The sequence below is a fragment of the Rousettus aegyptiacus genome, unplaced genomic scaffold (genome assembly GCF_014176215.1).
Source record: "Rousettus aegyptiacus isolate mRouAeg1 unplaced genomic scaffold, mRouAeg1.p scaffold_m13_p_7, whole genome shotgun sequence".
NCBI classification, from domain to species: domain Eukaryota; kingdom Metazoa; phylum Chordata; class Mammalia; order Chiroptera; family Pteropodidae; genus Rousettus; species Rousettus aegyptiacus.
In genome coordinates this window covers 66,836,438-66,854,856 of record NW_023416310.1, presented here as the reverse complement: position 1 = coordinate 66,854,856, position 18,419 = coordinate 66,836,438, and the positions used below count along the sequence as shown (strand labels likewise).

Below are 18,419 nucleotides of genomic sequence, written 5' to 3'. Positions count from 1 at the left end.
CGACGGCAGTGTGCATCAGACCAAGGAATGCTTTAGACAGGAAGCGTTTGGTTTGGTTTGGTTTCGTCAGTTATCAAGCCCGAGGAACTTCCCGGTTATATCAAATCATGCAAAATGGTGAAGGCTGTTATCTGCTGCTCTTTACAATGGAAAAAAACCATTCATGAGGTCTTCCTGTTAGCCAAGAATGGAGAATTTAACTGCCTTGGCTCTTCATAATAGTTTTGCTGTATGTTTTTCTTGTTAACATTTCAAAAGCATAGCCTGCCTTCTCCAAACCAGAGTGAGCAAAAAGATCCAGACAATAACCTCAGCATATTCTTACCGTGTTTGTCGGGACTGAGGGGTATCAGGGTGTGATAAATGCTTACTCAGGGATTACACATGCTCTACCAGCACCCACCTCGCCCCGGCTGTAACACCTTCTCCAGCTGAGCTCCTTTTTTCTTGGTTTCCCTCTAACCTTGCTGGCTGAGGCCTCCGGGCTCCTGTCCCATCTTCACATGTCATCTCTCGCTCATCCAGACCAGATCTTCAATTCCATCTCTAGGACACGAACTCTCAAGTCTGTCTCCAACGTGGCCTTTCCCCAGAATTGCAGGCCTGCCCAGCCTTTCTACCTGGCTATCCGATTGGCATGTCCAAATTAAGGTGCAGAAACAGAACCTATGGTGCCTCCCCTCCCCGAAATGTGTTCATCCTCTCTCAACCTTCCCATCTCAGTAAATGGCACCACTCGGTTGCTCAAACCAAAAGTCTAGACTCTGTGCCCCCAACGCCATCCATCCGCCGACTTCACCTCTTGAACGTCACACAGAGCCTCATCTCTCCGTCACTGCCACCTCCTTCAGACACCCAACATGACACACTGAACTTCCTGTTCCCGCTTGGTCCTACACAAGCTCTCTCCACTTAGCAGTAAGAGCTGGCCTTGGAAAATTCAGACCAGACCACATCGCTCTCCTGTGTAAAGCCTCTCAGTCCTCCTGTTGCACTTGGCATAAAATCGGAGCTCCTTTCTTGCCCTCTCCAGCTCTACTCCATCCTCTCTCCCTGCTTTTACCAAGTGTCAGCCGTTTCACCCCCCTCAGGTCCTGCCACATTCCTGGCTCCCTTTCCCTCTGGGGACCTCAGTGTTATGTCCCCTTCCTGTCCCCTGGACAGCTGGCTGGCTCCTGACCATTATTCACACCTCAGCATAAATGGCATCCCTCTAGAATAAACTTTCTAGGTGGCCTTCTTGATCTCAAGTAGCTTCCTCTACCCTATGCTAATGTTCTGCACGTCCATCTCATCAGCTTGCATTTTTCTTAGGCATCTAATTTCTGTCTCATCCTACCAGAATATTAACTTCATGGGAATAAGGACCTTTTGTGTCCTTTTTCCTGCTGCGTCCCTAGGACCTGCATCAGTGCTCGGCACCTGGCAAGCATCCATTAAATAGCTGTTGGGTGGTTGAGGTCCAGACTTCTTATATTTTTCTCCATATAGCCTGATATCTTCTTTATTATGGTCTGGGTTGTTAAGTAATGGTTGATAACCATACAGCTCATTTGTAAGCTCTGAGTTTTAAAAGATGATGCATATTTAGAGTGTGATTCATTCATTTAAAATTCTAGACTTTTGACTGTATCCTGTGACTCACATACTGTATCAGTGGGGCAACTTTCAAATAATCAAACACACATACCTGGCATTTTACCAAGTTGATGGTATTTGTGAATAATAGGCCACACTTCTAGATGGACTTTATTTTTCCAGGTATTTATGTAAATTAGCTCTTAATTCTCATACAGCCCTCTGAGATTGGGGCTCCATTGTCTCAATTTTGCAAATGGGCTGACTGTAGTAGTTTTTTAATGCTGCACAACAAATCACCACGAACTGTGTGGCTTCAACAACCTCCTTTGTTCAGCTCGCTGTTCTGTGGGTCAGCAGCCTCGCTGGCATTCACTGAGGATTTTACACATCGAAACCAGGGTGTCGGCTGGGCTGGGCTCGCCTATGGAGGCTGTGAGGGAAAACCCACCCCAAGCTTGTCTGTGGTGTTGGCAGAGTCCAGGCCCTGTTCTGAGCACATGATTCTTGTGCCAGGTCTCCGACTTCCTCTTCCACTTGCAGCCAAGGAGAAGCCTCTGCTTTCAAAGGGCTCATCCCTCTAACCCCTTTCCTATGGCCAGGATGCTTGACCTCACCTACACATGCGAAATCCTTCCCAGGGGCACTTAAGTGTTCTGCCGAATGACCAGAATAAGAATATCATTCCTGCGTCAATAATAATTACGCCAAATTAGAATCCTTGCTCATAAATAATCTTAATTAGGAAAAACTTCTAGCCTGCCATATCTGGTGTCTGGTTTGTCTTTTTCTCTTTTTTTCCCCTTGACAGTGACAGGGTTCACTTGAGGCACTGATGTTGTCAGTCGAAGTCTAAAATGGTGATTTTGGGGGTAAAAGATGCGGTGCCAGGGTTGACCTTGCCCAGCTGTGATACGGTGTCCGGCTTTGCTCACCTCCAGGGTTCTGGTGGAAGCACATCTTACCCCAAGAGGATGAGTCAGAGGATGAGACTGTCACTTATTTGTGCTGATGTTTCCAAGAGACTGGTGACTCTGCCATTCTGAGGAAGACAGCCCCTCTTCGCACAGCAGCCTGGACTTGCCCTGTGTGCTTATTCTCCTTGTGGCGTAGACCAGGAGTTAGAGCCCTGCACTGAGGCTGCAGTTTGCAGCTGGCATGTGGGAACAGCCCTTGCACTGCCCTTGGAGAACTGGCCCATGCCATCAGCCACTACATCTTCAGTTCTGAGGTTCCTTAATATTTTATTTCACGTAAGGAATAGCTGTGAGCTTGAGAATCTTTTTTCACCTACCTCCCAATTTGTCAGATGTCCCCCTGTGCTATGGTGTGCATCAAAAGAAACAGTCAGGTTTCTAGCTGGAGTGCTCCTTTGAGATCATCTGGTCCAGAGACTCCTACCCTGACATATCTGGACACTGGAGGAGTCTGGACTTAGTGCAAATGGTCCTTGTGCACAAAATGTGTGCTGTGCACACTGATTTGGAGAGCTGCCCATAGATTTCATCGGGCATCCAAAGGGGCCTTTGCACACCCACAGCTGAGAATAAATCATCCAATCAGACCCCTTCCAAATGCAGAGACGAGTGCCTCTCTGAGGATCCGAACAGGTGACCAGCTAGTTTCTGGATGAAAAACTCAAGGAACAAGGGCTGTTGGAGGGTTGGTGATGACTGAGGCGGTAGTGTGCTGGAACAACTTGTCCTGGCTTGAGAGAGAGCTGATTTGTACCTGTGGAGGCCCAGAAGGCTGGATGCTGACCACCACTGGTGACAGTCCAGGAAGACAGCATTATGGGCTGGGTTGCTGAGTCTCTAAATGACAGAGCAAGGGGGAATCAGGAGAGAAATCTTGGCCAATAGCCACAGAAGAGGTCAAGGGGAGGAGAGAGACAGTAGTCAAGGGTGGCAGGAAGACCAGGACACAGCATGCGGCTTACTTAAGCAGAATGATCCTCTCGAGTTCCTTCAAGAGGGGGAACCCCGCTGCCACATGTCCACCACAGAGAAATGACCACTGGTGTTCATGCAGAAGCTTGTACCCAAATGACCATAGCAGCTGTATCTGTCAAGTATGTCTCTGAACAGGTGAATGGAGAAACACCTGTGATAGGTCCATACACTGGAACAGCACCAGAAATACAAAGGAATAGGTATGGATGCACAGTGACTTAACAGATCTCAGGTGCATGCATGTGTGCATGTGCATGTGTGCATGAGCATGGCATGTGCATGTGCGTGTGTGTGAGCATGCTTGGGGCGTTTGGAGCAGAGTGGGAATTTGCACTCCAGGGCCACCCTCTCCTTCCTCCCACTTCACTGGCCCTGCACCTCACATCCCCCATCCCTTCCTGCTGGCTCTTCCTCAGCCCCTGAACACCTGTGGCTGTAGGGCCCTGGCTCAGAACTTGCTTCCTTTCCTACACATGCGGCTCTGGTGAAGCCACTTAGACTTGTGCCTTCATGGATTCAATTCCATCTACCTTAAGATGTATGTGTACCACTGAGTTCACAGTCCACCAAGGAAGAAAAACCACTGCCACTTAAACTCTGACCTCCCATCATGTCAGCTGCAGGTGTCTCCTTGCTCTCAGAGTGCCTTAACTGCTCTGGGTGAGTGCTGACACTGCTCTGTCCCAAGTCCCTTGGGGGGTGCATTCTATCTCGCCCCTGTCCCTCAGTCCAGCTCTCTTTATCAGCCAGCCTGTGGGATCCTGATGTGGACCATTAAGGATGCTTGCTGACACCCTCGTGTTCCCAGGAGGAGCTCTGTTCGTGGGGGCACTGGTGTTGTGTGCAGCCTCTTGGTACTTTTGGGGACATGCCAGAGGATAATTCTAATCAACTCTTCCCATGAATGAGACTGTTACTGTCTTAAGGGACAGACCACTTCAAGGCTAGAGTTTTTGTTTACTTCTCACACGAGTCGAAAGTACCCCACCTTACATAGGCCTGCAGAGCTTGGAAGAAGGCACCATGAGGCATGGGGGTGTATGTTCAGAGATTTTTAATTCTTTCAAAGTCCTTCGAGAGAATTCATGTGGCCTGGTGGTTAGGGATGTGGGCTCTAACACCAGGTGGTCTGGGGACACATGCAGGCTCTGCAATCTCGGGCAGGCTCCTGGCTCTCTCTGTGCCTCGGTGTCTCTGCTGGAAAGTGGGGGTGACATTTTTGCCTTCCTCACAGGGCGATTTTGAGGATGCGAGGTGCACATGTGGGAGGCTCACTGTCACATGTCAAATACTCTTAAGTATGAACCCTCAGTATTTGTGAGAATGCTGTGACATGCTAAAATGCACTGTCTTTAGGACTAAAACGTGTTTATTTTCCTAATTCAATAAAATCTACATTTTTTTTTATGGTGCTGTTTTCATTGGCGAAAGAACCTGCAGATGTTTACAGAATGTTCCCATGTTTAAAATGTCATCATTGCTTCCTTTCTAGTGGAATATGAAGGAATGAGCCAGCTTGAAAAGAGTTCACTCTGGAACATTCCATATTAACAGTCCTGGGGGGATTAATATGTTAGGAGCAGGCTCCTCATCCCACACCGATGCCCTCTCCCACCTGCCTGCTCAGACAAGAAGAGCTCTGTGTGGACGGTCAGCCACGAACTCAGACGCAGCACCTATGGGACTATCCAGTGCGACGCTGTGTAGGGAGGACCTGGTTCTACTGGCCTTCAATGATGGTGGCTCAGCTTGCTGCTCTGGGTGGAGGACTAGCTTGGTATCTAAGGCCTTGCCCTGGAATGTTCCAGAAGACTCGTTGTAACTGGGTTGCTGTGGAAGAAACCACCGATAAAGTGATGACGCTTCTGGCAGGGCATTTCCAGCGGTAGGGCGCGGCTGCCACTTGGAGCTGATATTTTCCAACTATTTCAACTTTCTCTAATTCATTCCTGGTGGTTTTTTAAATTAATATTTTTTTCAGTTCCCCCAGAGATTAATGAGTTGACTTAATATTCCCTATTCTCTTCTAAAAATAACATACAGCAATGAATTTCACAACAAAGATATGCCTAAATTCCAGAAAACCAAGAGGTTTTCTATTCTCCTGGGGGGGGGGGGAAGAAACCCCAAAACCCAAAACTGCAAGAAATAAGAATACTTGGTCAGTTGATTGACATAGTACAATTTTTACAGAGAGCTCAGAGCACTTGGTAGTGTCTCAGAGCAAATGTCCTGATTTTAGTGTTACTAGAACTGAGATATAGAATAAGAAACACTAACTTTTCCCTAAGATGGACCCAGCTTCCAGTGGAAACTGGGTCTGCTGACCCTTCCAGGGGGAGAGCCGCTCCAAAGCGTCCTTTCCTTATTTGCTCCGTATGCTTTAGGGGTGTCATAGTATGGCCCACACAGCAGCAGGCACTGAGTCAGGAGGTTCTAAGGGCAGCTGTGTCCACCAATGGCCTTGCATGTGTCACCCTCCAGAAACTGTGGTTGGCCTGATGCCATCACAGCTGCCTTCCTGGCTACTCAGAGGCTGCCGAACATCCATGGATGCTGCTCACTCTGCTGTTTCTCATAATTTAAAAATGCAGGAAGGGGTGGGAGGCTGCTTAACCTCAGACCTTCCTAAGGAAACGGGGAAGCCAGGGCTACTCTCTATTTCTACACGTAAATAATCATCGACAACGTTTAAAAGTTCAATTGTTATTCCTTTTAATATGCAAATCTGGCATAGACTTGAAATCTAAAAGATGGATAGAAAATATTTTGTAAGTCAATCCTGAAAACAGGGAATATACTCTCTTAATAAACAGCCGTTGACCCCGAGAATGAAGATATTCACCAAGAAGGGCTCCTGGTGGCTAACTGGGCTGAAATTTAAAGCAGCCGTTTCTACACAGGAGTCTCTCACACAAGCAATGCTTCAGGGAAAAGTCCCCTCTGAACTGCCTGCCTGCAATGTGTTCTTGTTGGCTTAGCCAGCCCTTAGGACAGGGCTCCTGGAATCTTATTGCAATCATTATGGCTGCGACCTTATCTATTGTCACAGCTATATCCCATTAATATCTTCACGGACCAATCAGAGTGGCTTAATTCTGACCAGTCAGGACAGTGCTTTTTGAGCCAATCAAACTGTGAGGATTTGGAGTCCTCATTTGCATGAGGATGGACCAATCAGAGACCAGGAGCAGGACTTCTCTCTATATAAGTTAGCTAGCTCTCCTCTGGCTCAGAGAGCAACTTTTTCTTTCCAGGGGAGAGTGCAGGCTGTGTTTCCTTGGCTGGAATGCCAGTCCAGAGCATCAAACCATGTTAGTGAACCAGAGCCAGAGCAGGTGGAACAGTGTGTAGCAGAGCCACCTTGCCAGAGGGCTGCCTCATGGCTGTGCTGCTTCCTAATTGAGCTATAATGCTACTGAGCTGTCTCATAGCCATGCTGTTCTCACGGCCATGCTGCATCATGATTGAGTTGCTGGCACTGAATAAAGCCGCCTCCTTCACTGCATCCCAAACTGAGGATCCCTGTTGGTGTTGGACTGGCAACCATCAGTTGACACAGCTTCGAAGAGATCTTGAATTTAGATCCCAAGATTTACTGTATCAGAGGAAGGGATGCAGAAGAAAACATGGACTGAAACGAGCATGACCAGGGAAAAGTAAACACAACCTCCATAAAGAGTAAGACACTACCCCATTCCTCTCCCTTCCCTGAGGTGACTGGGGAAGAGCAAGGTTTCCTACACGAGCTCTGTGATACATTACAAAATTTCACTGTGTGTTTGAAATTCAAATACATGTGAGATTCATGCATGTTACTTTTCAGTTCTCAATTCTCCCAAATAAAACTTTTTCCCTGAGGAGACATGTGTGGTCATGGGTCTCTCTGCCAGGAGCAGAAGGCTGCCCTTCCAGGAAGAGCTGTATAGACCCTGGGAACCAACCACCCCAGCTCACAAGAATGAAGAGAATGTCGGGAGAGGAAGTGGTGGCTGTGAGTCAGCATGAGTCATCTCGTTCCAATGAGAATGAAGACTGAGGTGTGCGCCGTTTTTTCTTTAAATTCTTTTTTTTTTTTTTTTTTTTTGGTCTCAGTCATGTGGAAATCATTGGGAAGGGAGGGAAATAAGTGACCGTATGGTCCTTGCTTTTTAAGTTTCAAACCGATATAGTTCAGGCAGGCTGTGCCTGAACCAGTGTGTGTCTCCAGACCATCACAAGCACCATTCCTGGAGAGGTGGAGCCGTCAGCTTCTCCCTGGTGAGTATGTTTTCTGTCATTTTTTCTGGTCATTTCTGCAGTTTGCCTCAGAATCTCTGCTGTGTCAAAGCTGTCGTGTTTGGAGTGGACACTGTGTTTCGTTTAGACTTTGAGGAGCCGCCGTTTTAGAGAAGTAGCTCTCTCTGTCCCCTCCCCCATAGCTGCTGTATTTTTGCCCGATTGTATGGGGAAGTTTCTGGGTTGATAATTGTCAGTGTGCCACCTTGGAAGAGACAGCGATGCTTATCTGGAAAAGAAGCTGTCGGAGACTCCTACATGGAGCCATGGTGAAGCTGAAAGGTGGGGTTGCTGACCTGGGGTGCTGGGGCTGATCTTCCGCCACTCAGAGCTGCAGGAAACAGCCCCAGAGCAATTTCTGGCCGCATGGTGCAAGGTGCCCAGTTTTAGTACAAGAAACACAGTAGAGAGACAGAATTTTGGCTTCTTTCTCTAAAGATGCACGAATGATTCCAGAAACTTATTGTGTGTCTTTCCTTTTCCTTAACGCAGAATGTCACAAACTGGTGGAATCAGAAAGAAAAAATGTTGGCAGCTGGGGCAGGGCTGAGTATGGGGCAATTGAGTTGAGGAGGCCTGAGCTGAGCTTGATAAGTGTTTCTCAAGCTGTTACTATTCTGATCAGACTCAGCTTTAGTGTCAAGTAAAATACAGGAAATATATATTTTTAAATGTCATTCTACTTACTGTAAATGAAACGGTTAAAATGTCATAAAGACCTTATGATAAACATTTTTCGGATTTGCTTAAAAAGCTGCACATCAGTAGGCAGAGTATGACAGAGCTTTCTCAGTCCTATCATTTGAGTGCGTGGGCTTCCTGGGCTAATAATGAGTCAGCACCCAATTTCTAAAATTGGGGTAGCCAAGAGAATGTTTGGTCACCCCCACCACAGCATGCTGGCTGGGGGCCCCTCTAGGAGGATTTGACTGTTTGGTCTTTGGTTAAAATCAACTTCGGATGCCTCCCCTGTTTGGGTGACCCCTTCCTAGCTTGTGTACCAGTTCCTCTGTGTGTTTTGTAAAGGGATTCCAGTGCCAGGACTAGCTCCTTTGGCTGATAGTAATAATTTTTAGGTTGTGCCTTGACAGAACTGGTTGAATATATAGTTTGTTATATAGAAAATGCAGAGTTGATGTCAGGCTGCTGTGGTTCAGGGCCAGAGCTGCACCTGATGTCCTGGGATGTCACACCCACTGAGGGCCTGAGTGGGAGAGCCACTCCTGGCTTGAGCTTTAAGCTGGCATTCTGAATATGCGTGAAGAGTGAGAGAGATGGTGGGAGATGGCTGGTTGGAAGTCAAAGAGCAGGTTTTTGAGGAAGAATGTCCCTCTGAAAACTTACTCTTTCTATCTATAAAGTGAGAATGGCATTTAGGAAATTAATAAGAAAATATATGGGATTGCACGCATGCAACTTAGGGGCCATATGTTGTCCTGTTCGAACACACCCCGTTGAGTCCGGGTGGGCCCAGGATTTCTATGCTCCGATGGCTGGTGGCCAGGTTGCAGATCCTGCTGCTCAGCCTCTGGGAGGCTCAGGCTCCAAGACTGTGGCCCTGCTGGCCTTGGGGAGCTGCAGGGATGACTGAAAGCTGGCATCTGTCAATGGCTTTCCAGGTTCTGAAACCAGGAGGCCGCAGCAATGTCAGCTCTACCAGCTTCTATTTGGGCTCAGTCTGAAGGCTGTGGGCTGTGGCCCCTGAGTTATTATTGTAACTTTCCAAGTGGAATCTTGCCATCCCAGCATGGCCAGTGGTCGGCCGAGGTTGAGAGTTGCAGCCATGCCAGTGACAGCTCGCCAATGACAACTTAGAGCCTCTGCAAGATGGACCCTGCAGGTTTCCAAGGCGGGGAGTGGCTCAGCCTCTCAGTGAGTCCTCGAAAGCACCCAGAGAAAGGTCTTCGTGGAGAGAAGGGCTGTGAAAGGCTGACTGCCTTCCTGAGTGGGTGCCTCGGTGCTTCCCACACACGCACTTCCTCTTGTCCCCATTTCAGAGAACTCCCGGTGTTGAGTGTGTGCTGGTCTCTAGGTCCTGTGTTTTCAAATTCTCCCAGATAAGCACTGCTGGGCAGTGGCTCAAGGTTGCCAATTTTACTCTTGATGTTGAGGTCGTCTTTGGTGTAACATTTGGGTAGTTGTATGGAGGCTGGGAATTGACTCACCTCTTACCCTTGAGAAAGAAGCCTGTGATGAACTTTTGGAATCAGGAGAAAGAGTCATTTAAAAAGGCCAGAAATAAGGCCATGGACATGTCTGAAAATAGAGAGCATTTATTAATCTGATCTGCTGCTTTGTCAGTTTCCCGACTACCGAGAGTTGCTGATTCTGAATGTGGATGCGACAGTGAGGGAAGAGGGAAGCGTTCTATGACAGAAGCTGATCAGATACTTAACAGGACATCTATGCAAAAAGAAAATGCTGACAGTTTGATGACATTTGGAATTTGCCGAGTCCTGCTGTCAGCTGCCCTTGTTCAGCCTATGGACCAGCCTGCTTTCCCATTCTCACCAGCACCTCATCTGAGCTTTCATTACATCCTGTTGACAGGTTTCCATGGCACCCTACAGGCGTTCCCAATATCAGCTGCCATGTGTTGGATAAGTTACTTAACTTCCTGGTGTCCCACCTTCCTCCTGGTGGAATGTGGGTGGGACTAGTACTTACCTCATGGCTTCTTATAAAGATCTGTAGTGACTGAGTTACAGGAGGCTCAATAACTGTTAAGGACACAGTCACTGACTCAGAAGTATAACAGACACTTTTGTATCTGTACTCGCTCCCTCCGACTGTGCCGGCATCCATAGGAATTAGCTCTCATGCTCCTGATGTGAGAGCCCGTCTGGGTCTTCAGTTCTATGACGTGCTCTGTCTTCACAAGACAGGTAAATTGGAAGTGCTTCTTGGCTCTCTAGAAAAGCCTGGTATTCTAAATGTCAGGTTTTTGTTTTTTTTAAATCACCATCACCCTCATCAACACCATCATCATATCACCACCAGCACCATCACTACCATCACCACCATCATCATATCACCGTTGTATCACCACCACTGTCACCACCACTGTCACCACAACCATCAACATCAATCACCATCATCACCATTGTTGGCAACATCCTCACAATAAGAACAGCTCGCATCTTATCCAGCATGGTAGTAACTTTCTGTGATTACCCTTACTCTTCTCCCCCACATACCCTGGATGAGAGGAAGGATGGCCTGTTACTTGACTCACTTGAGGTCCCGGATTCCTAGGTAAGTATATCAGGCAGAGCAGATTCTTCTAAGATGCATCAGTAGGGGAGCCCCTTGCCCTCAGCAGGAGAGGAGAGTTGGGAAAAGCAGGGACTGGAGGATTCTGTATAATCCATCAGACTGAGAGAATCCAGGCCCATCGGTCTCAGATTTTCTCTTAGGGTAGAGCAGCTGGATTCTGTACTCGTGCAGCTGGATTCTGTACTTCCTGTCTAAAGCCAGCTACAGTCAACTTCTAGTTATTTGAAAATCATCACAGTACACGAAGCTGACTCATATTGAAAATATTAAGTAAGATACACTTAAAACTAAAACCAGGGTGCATATAACATGGCTTTTCCTTGCCAATTCTGAAGGTAATTCAAGCTTATGCAGTGCCTCGGAGCCAAAATGTCATACTCGTTCTCTCGGCTTGCCCTCCGTGGTGTCGCCCTGGCAAAGGAAGGCATCCAGTGCTCTATGTCTCCTTTCAGAGAGTTTAGGCTTGGAGTGCTGAGTCTTGGCTGTGCGGTGTCAGTCAGTTGTGACTAGTGCTCACTTGTGGGGAGTTTTTCCTGTGCGACAATCCAGAGGACTCTCTGCCCACAAAGTTGTCGGTGGGCAGGCAGTGGTGTGCTTGGCCCAGGGCTGCAGGGTGGGCGGGCTCCCCACAGGTGCAGGAGGGTTCTGGTTAGACCACATTGCTCAGGGAAGGGGAAGTTAATACACATCAGAAGGAAGCTGGGTGCCCAGGACAGGGGAGCAAGCGAGAGGCTTGGCTGGTCTCAGAGCATTCTTATGATTTAACAAATTGGGTTTTGTTGCATCTTGTATAACTGGAAAAGCTAATGGTGATGGTGGATCTTATCCATCGCAATTTTCCTACTTATCTTTTGCTTTCAGGGTTGATTCATCAACAGGCAAGGGCTTCTGTTATGATTTCTAGCCCTTCCTTCTACCCTGCCCTTTCAAAAATTTATCATACTTAAAAAATTGGACTTTTTAATGAGAGCAAGAGTGTTTCATTTTAGCTGTTCTCACTGGACAAATTATTTATAGAATAGAAGATGGATGCAGCCCTATTCGGCTGGAAATATAGAAAAACTTTACAAAATAACAGTGGCTCCAACAAGTGAAAGGCTTACTTGCAGACAGAAAAAGACAACAAACTGTCCAGGGCGAGGGGCAATAGGGTAGCCAGTTCATTCATCTTCTCGCTCTGCCATCTTAGCCTGGCTTCCTTCCTCAGAGTTGTCCTATGATTTTAAGAAGGTTGCTGGAGCTCTAGCCATCATCACTGTTTCTATACAGAGGGAAGGAGGGAGGGGGGAAGGGGGCAAAAGATTAAGCATCCTTGATGTTAGTCTCTTTTAAGGAGTTTTCCTAGAAACCCCAACTAACACCTTCAACCTTCATCTTTCCTTGGCCACCTGATCAGTAAAGAGCTTGGAAAATGTAGTTTTTTAAAATTGGGCACACTGCTGCCCCTGACGATATGGGAGTTGTTGACAACACGAGAAAGGGAAGAGAATGGATATGGGATGGGCAACAAGCAGTCTCTACGACAGAGTGCTCCTGAGGACAACTAGATTCTCAGTCCTGTGAATGGACTTGAGAACCAGTCACAGAGTTCCTCTGGGATCAAGGTCTACTCTAAAATAACCACACTGCTCTCATGAGAAGTGTCAGGAAGACATAGACTGGCTTTAAGGGCTCTGAACAACTTGGAGGAGGGCATTCAAAGGGACAGAAGTTGCTGTTTGATTTTTGTGGGTTATACCCTAATAGGATTTGTTTTCATTCATGCCTTTCACAAATATTTATCATTTATCTAATAAAATAATAATTTGAACACTACTTTGTTTATTGAGTGCTTATTGGTGCCAAGCACCGTTTTAGGTGCTCTGCAAATAGGATACAGAACTGTCATGGCAATTAGCACTGTTGCCCCCATCATCCAGACACTGGGGCAAAGGGAGACACAGGGCCACACTGTTAGTTAGACGGGAGCTCAGCTTTGGGCCCAACAGTTTGATTCTTTGACCTACGGATGTGGAAGTGACCTGACAGACAAGGCCTCTCCAGTGACATAGACATGAACCCAAGTGCCTGGGAGACAGACACAGGAAAGTGGGGCTGCCTCGGCCCCACAGCCCCTCCCTCTTTGGGGGACCGCATTGCAGATTCAAGTCTGAGCTGAGCACGTCCCCTAGAAGACACAGCAGGAACCTCAGCTATGTCTGGGCTCATGACCCACCCTTGTTCTCAGCCAGCAGTTCCAGAGGGCACCTGCTTGAGTCAGGACCACACCCTCTAGGCCTGGGTGCTGCCAGGAAACCAACCAGACCTGGCTTCAAAGGTGAGCTGATAGTCCAGCAAAGGGCAGGGTAGTAGAAGCACAAGAGGCTTGACAGGGTTTATTCACTGAATTCAACCTAATCAAAGGCCAGAAAAGGTGAAACCACACGTTTTAGCACCCCCCGTTACCTGATAGCACCATCAGGGCTGTGAGGAGAGGACGGCCTGGGGCAGGAGGTTTGCTGTTATTCCACCTGGCACTGAGGCCCCTCTGGTGCCCCCTTTGCTCTGTACCACATCAGGGCCTCGCTTCACTCTTCCATCTTCCTTCTCAAGCTCCTTTATAGAGAAAGTGGCCAATGGGTAGTTGGGAATTCTAGGAAGTCTCCTTAAAGGAGCTTGACATCTAAGAAGCTTAACTTTTTGCCGCCCCCTTCTTCCTCCTTCCTCCTACGTGGAATGCAAAGGTGATGGCTGGATCTCCAGCAGCCTTTTTAAGACCATAGGACAATTTTGAGGAAGAAAGCCAAAGCTAAGATGTCAGAGAGGGTAGGTGATCATGGGACTTTATGAGGCCAGGCACTTTGCCTGGAGATGTGATGATTTTTAGAGCAGGTTTACCTGCATGATGCAGAGCCAGGTGGGAGAAATCACTGCTGAAATTCAACCTAGAGGTCAACAAAGAGAGTCTGTTGGAGTGGCAGTGTCTCTTCTGTGTGGAGCTGCCTTTCATGTCTCTGGGATAAGGGATAAGCGCTCAGGGCTGTATAGTGACTTCCATGAGGCCCAGGTGCTTTTGCCTTCCTGGCCCTTTTTTCAAGCAAAAACGTAAATGAAAATGAATGTTATCCATACTAGATTCATTATATACTTATTTTCATTGTAGTCAGGGTTTTCTTCTAATTTTAAGATAGACTTAAACATTTTATTTTTAAGAGTGTTCTGGGCCCCAGGCGTTGTCCCCTCTGTGCCCAAAGCAAAGGTCAGCTCTGAGAAGGTGAGAAACACCGCAGAAGGACCACATCACAGAAGCAGAGGCTGGTCCCTGGAGGAGCAGCCTCTCCACTGTGGTCCAGAGATTTGCTCCTGGCCGCTCCCCCAGGCATAGTGCTGTCTACTGCAGTTCCGTGTGCCATCCAGCCTGGGAGACCTCAGGGCAGTGCCATGAGCCACTGCTGGAACTGAGCCATGCTGCCTACCATGGAGCAAGTTCTTTGGTGTCTGCTGATCTCAGTTTCCCAATCCGTGAAATAGGAACCCTGGAGCTGCCACCAGGGAGAGCTGTTTTGAGGAGGGAAGGAATTGATGGAATGTTCTAAGAAAAGCATCCCACATCGTGGATGTTCAATGGTCTTAGCTGTCATCGTGGAGGGGTGCCGTTTGCTGTTTCCTCCTGCCTAGGAGCCTTTCTATGGGCCCAGATTCCACTCTCCCCAGCTGTCCACTCACTCCAATGGTGGCCGGCCAGGAATTCTTCTAAGCCAGGGTGCAGCATTAGTGGTACACCTCTGGACAGCCGGGGAAAGGGGTTCAATTGTCCATTCATTCATTCTTCAATGGGCCTATGGGGGCAGGTGATAAGCATACGTGGTTGTGAGGGGCTTCTGTAGGAGGGGTGCGGAGGGTTGGGCTGGGCTCTGAGAGCCTTCTGAGGAGAAGATGCTTGAGTAGAAGTCTGAGAAGACTAAGTTTGTACACTTTATTTTCCCGGGTGGGGAGGGCAGCTGAAGTATGATCCTGGCTCCCCCTTGCTAGCTCTGTGGCCACGAGCAAGTCACCAAGCCTCCCTGAGCCTCTGAATGGCCTGGGTGATGGGACAGACAATAGCAGGTTCCAACAGCCTATCTTGTAGTCAAATTGTCATCATGAAGAAAATACGTGGCACTTTGCACCACCACTTTGCACTGCCCTCCACAGCAGTGTGCTTACTGGTGAGCCGAAGAGGCCACCCAATCTATGCTACAGCCCCTCTCTCCCTCTGCAGCCAGGCCAGCCCAGCGCTGTGGAGCCCTCCTGGGAAGAGGGTCCATAAAGAAGCCAGTCGTTTTCTGGCTTGTGCACATTTTGGACCATGCTCTGTCCCCCGAAGTCACTCAGTCATAGCCATGGTCATAGTTATGCTCACGGTTCAACACAATTGGTGACTTTCATTTGAGCAATTATTCCATCTCCAAACTGCTGAATTACAACATGAGCCCGGCTTTGTCCCTGCTGGGGCCCTGAGAACTGCATGGATGTAACCTCTGGTTTCAAGCTCTTCCTTCTTTTCATTGTTCTTAAATGGCGCAGAGTACAGTGAAGCATCCAGTGACCTTGATCTTATGCTGCCCTCTTCGGCACAAATGGCAGATTTCTGATATCCCTCTTCACATGAGTACAGTGACCTCCCTTGTACTGGACACTAGGCTGAGGCGTTGGCCAACACACCCATCTTGGCCCACACTGTACTTGCAGTCAGCTGACCACCCTGCCTCTTTGTGTGGGGAAATGTGCAAAGTCACATGTCCCTCATTTTGCATTGCAGGGGCTGACGTTTTTGCTTGCTTTTGAATTTTTTAATATAAGTAGACTTTACAGTGTCCTTGGTGCCACCTTCTAAACTGGGCCTATCTGTTCCCTAATCTAGCATGTGAAGTATCATATCGTCTGCAGTCGGAGAGGTATCTTTGGTTTCTGTACCCCAGCCCCAAGCACCCAGAGCTTTGAGCTGGCTACCAACCCTGAGGACCTGGTGATGAGTTTCTAGCAGTGTGGGAAGGCCCTCTTGTCCATGAGTGTTGTTTTAGTTGTTTATATACAATCACATCCTCAAGTTTGTGGGTTGGGTGCATTTGAATCATTTCAGATGTATCTTTCACGCTGGTGCTGCTGAGACAGGCCTGACAAATGGGGGCCGTGTCTGTGTGGCAGCCCCTTTGAAGTCCCCAGAACTGTCTGCTCAGAGTTGAGCTCTGCTCAGGGGCGAGGTGAGGTGAAAGGTTAGCACAGACTGCCACCCAGCCGCACGGGAGGTGACTGCAAACCAGGAGGCTCGCCGTCACTGTCTCTTTATCTAGAGTGGGCGTTGCCTGCTCTGTGTTCCTGGCTCAGTCCATCACAGGGGCACTTGTGCAGAACAGGGACGGTCACTAGAGAGGGGCCAGTGGCTTCCCCCACAGTCCTTACATGGCCTGTAAAGTCATGGAGCCCCTTCCAGCCTGTCCCTACCAGCGCCTGCCCTCTGGTTGTCAAAATTATTAGAATCTTCTGACTGTAATTTCTACCATTCTCAGTGGCAGATGACAGACTTACTGAAGTGGAAGCTGTTTTTCATACTTTATAAAATGGAGCATTCTAGAATTTTGTGAGTGACCGATTCAAAGGTTATCATAGCTACTTTGTGCTCTGCTGATGCGAAAAAAGGGCCCTGGGTCCGCACGAAGGGGTTTTAATTTACACCTCCTGCAGGCCTGGAGGGAGCTTAGCCATGCTGCCCAAAACACAGGGAGTGGGTCTACCTCATTGTGAAAGGGCTCCTGGCAGCAGGAAGGATGGATCTAATATTTAGGGGTCAGGCGCCTCCCTGAGAGGCATGTTTCAGGAGCAGCAGGCTTGAGCTGTGTCATACTTTTCATGCGATATTGACACTGACGAGGAAGAAAGCAAAGGGCCTGTGCTATTAGGAAGATGGCTTACTTCAGAGGGATGAGTCTAGGGGAGGAAATGGCAAGGAAGGGAGTGAGCATCCAGACTCAGTGAGTCATCCCTTACGCCTCCATGTGTGTAACAGGGGGTAATGTGTCTCCCCAGATTTATAAGAGGACGTCCCACTCCTGCCAATCACTCAGAATGAGACCTTATCTGGAAATCGGGTTGTTGCAGCTGGAATGAGTTAAGATGAGGTCCTACTGGAGTAGAGTGGCCCTATTCCTATCCCAATGCGACTGGCATCTTTACAAGAAAGAGACATTTGGAGATAATCACACACACAGGGTGGTGCCATATGAGGACCAGAGCGAAGCTGTCACAGCCATGGAGCCACCAGAAGGCGGGAGGGAAACCTAGAACAGATACTGCCCCAATACCTTCAGAGGGAGTGTGGCCCTGGGACGACTTGGTCCCAGACTCTCGCCTTCGGAATGGGAGATGACACGTTTCTGTGGCTGGAGTTCCTGTGCGTGGTCTGGTCTTACAGTGACTCCAGGGGACGGATACAGTGACGCTCTTCCTGACACCACAGGCGACACCACAGACTGACCATCCAGGAGACATCTGCTGACCGTGGACGAGTGATCAATCTGTGCACGGAAAATCACCTTTTGTTTTAGCGAATACGATGTTCTCACTTGAACTGTCCTTGAACTGCAGAAACACAGAGATTCAAAAATGGGATTTGGTCTGTATATTGGCTTTTAAAAAAAAGGAAAGGAGAGACCTGCTTCATCTTTGTATGTGGTAGGATCCTGCTCCGCGCCAGATCCCATGCTGGGACTGTGGGGCCCAGCCAGGGGCGGTGGCTAAGCCATGGACCCCACAAGGGGGAGCAGGCTGACCTCACAAGGAGACCCTCACAACAGTCACCATTTTCACCACCCTGTCACCTTCCTGCTCCTTCCCCTGCTTCTGATGTTCACTCCACTGTACAGTTACAGAGACAGGCAGAGGCGCCACGTGGTGGGAGGTAAAAGTGTCTGCAGGGACTTTTCCCCAAGCTCCTAGTGATTGAATAGAGGCGACCGTGAGCCTACGGCAACATGGGTCGACCAGCGGTTCAGAAAAACAGGAACTGCCAATTCACGAGAACTCAGAGAAAAAAGAACTTTAAAGAACTGAGAAGTTGCCACATTATAGTGAAAGAATGTTAGTTAGGTTTGGGAAATGACAAAAAAGAGCAATTTTCACCTCGAAAACCTGGTGGAGTCGGTTACACAAGATGTGACCACACACAAACACGGGCGTTTCTTATAACACAAGGGCATTTACAGTCAAGAGGCTGCTTTCAGAGTTTCATGGAAAGTTATTTTAGTGACAAGGTTTGCCTTCAGCAATGACTCCTCGTCACGAGCCTGAAACGTGACTTCCGAGTGGGGTGCAGGGGGC

At 48.3% G+C, this 18,419-nt stretch overlaps 1 long non-coding RNA gene across 1 annotated transcript in view; it reads left to right on the top strand.

Annotated features, from left to right (window-relative positions):
- The first annotated feature begins 6,781 nt into the window (after nucleotides 1–6,781).
- The window catches only part of LOC118605484, a 54,274-nt gene continuing 42,636 nt past the window's right edge, over nucleotides 6,782–18,419 (top strand). Inside the window, exon 1 of the long non-coding RNA XR_004952187.1 lies at nucleotides 6,782–7,790. This is a non-coding gene — a long non-coding RNA (uncharacterized LOC118605484). The remainder of the gene's footprint in view (nucleotides 7,791–18,419) is intronic.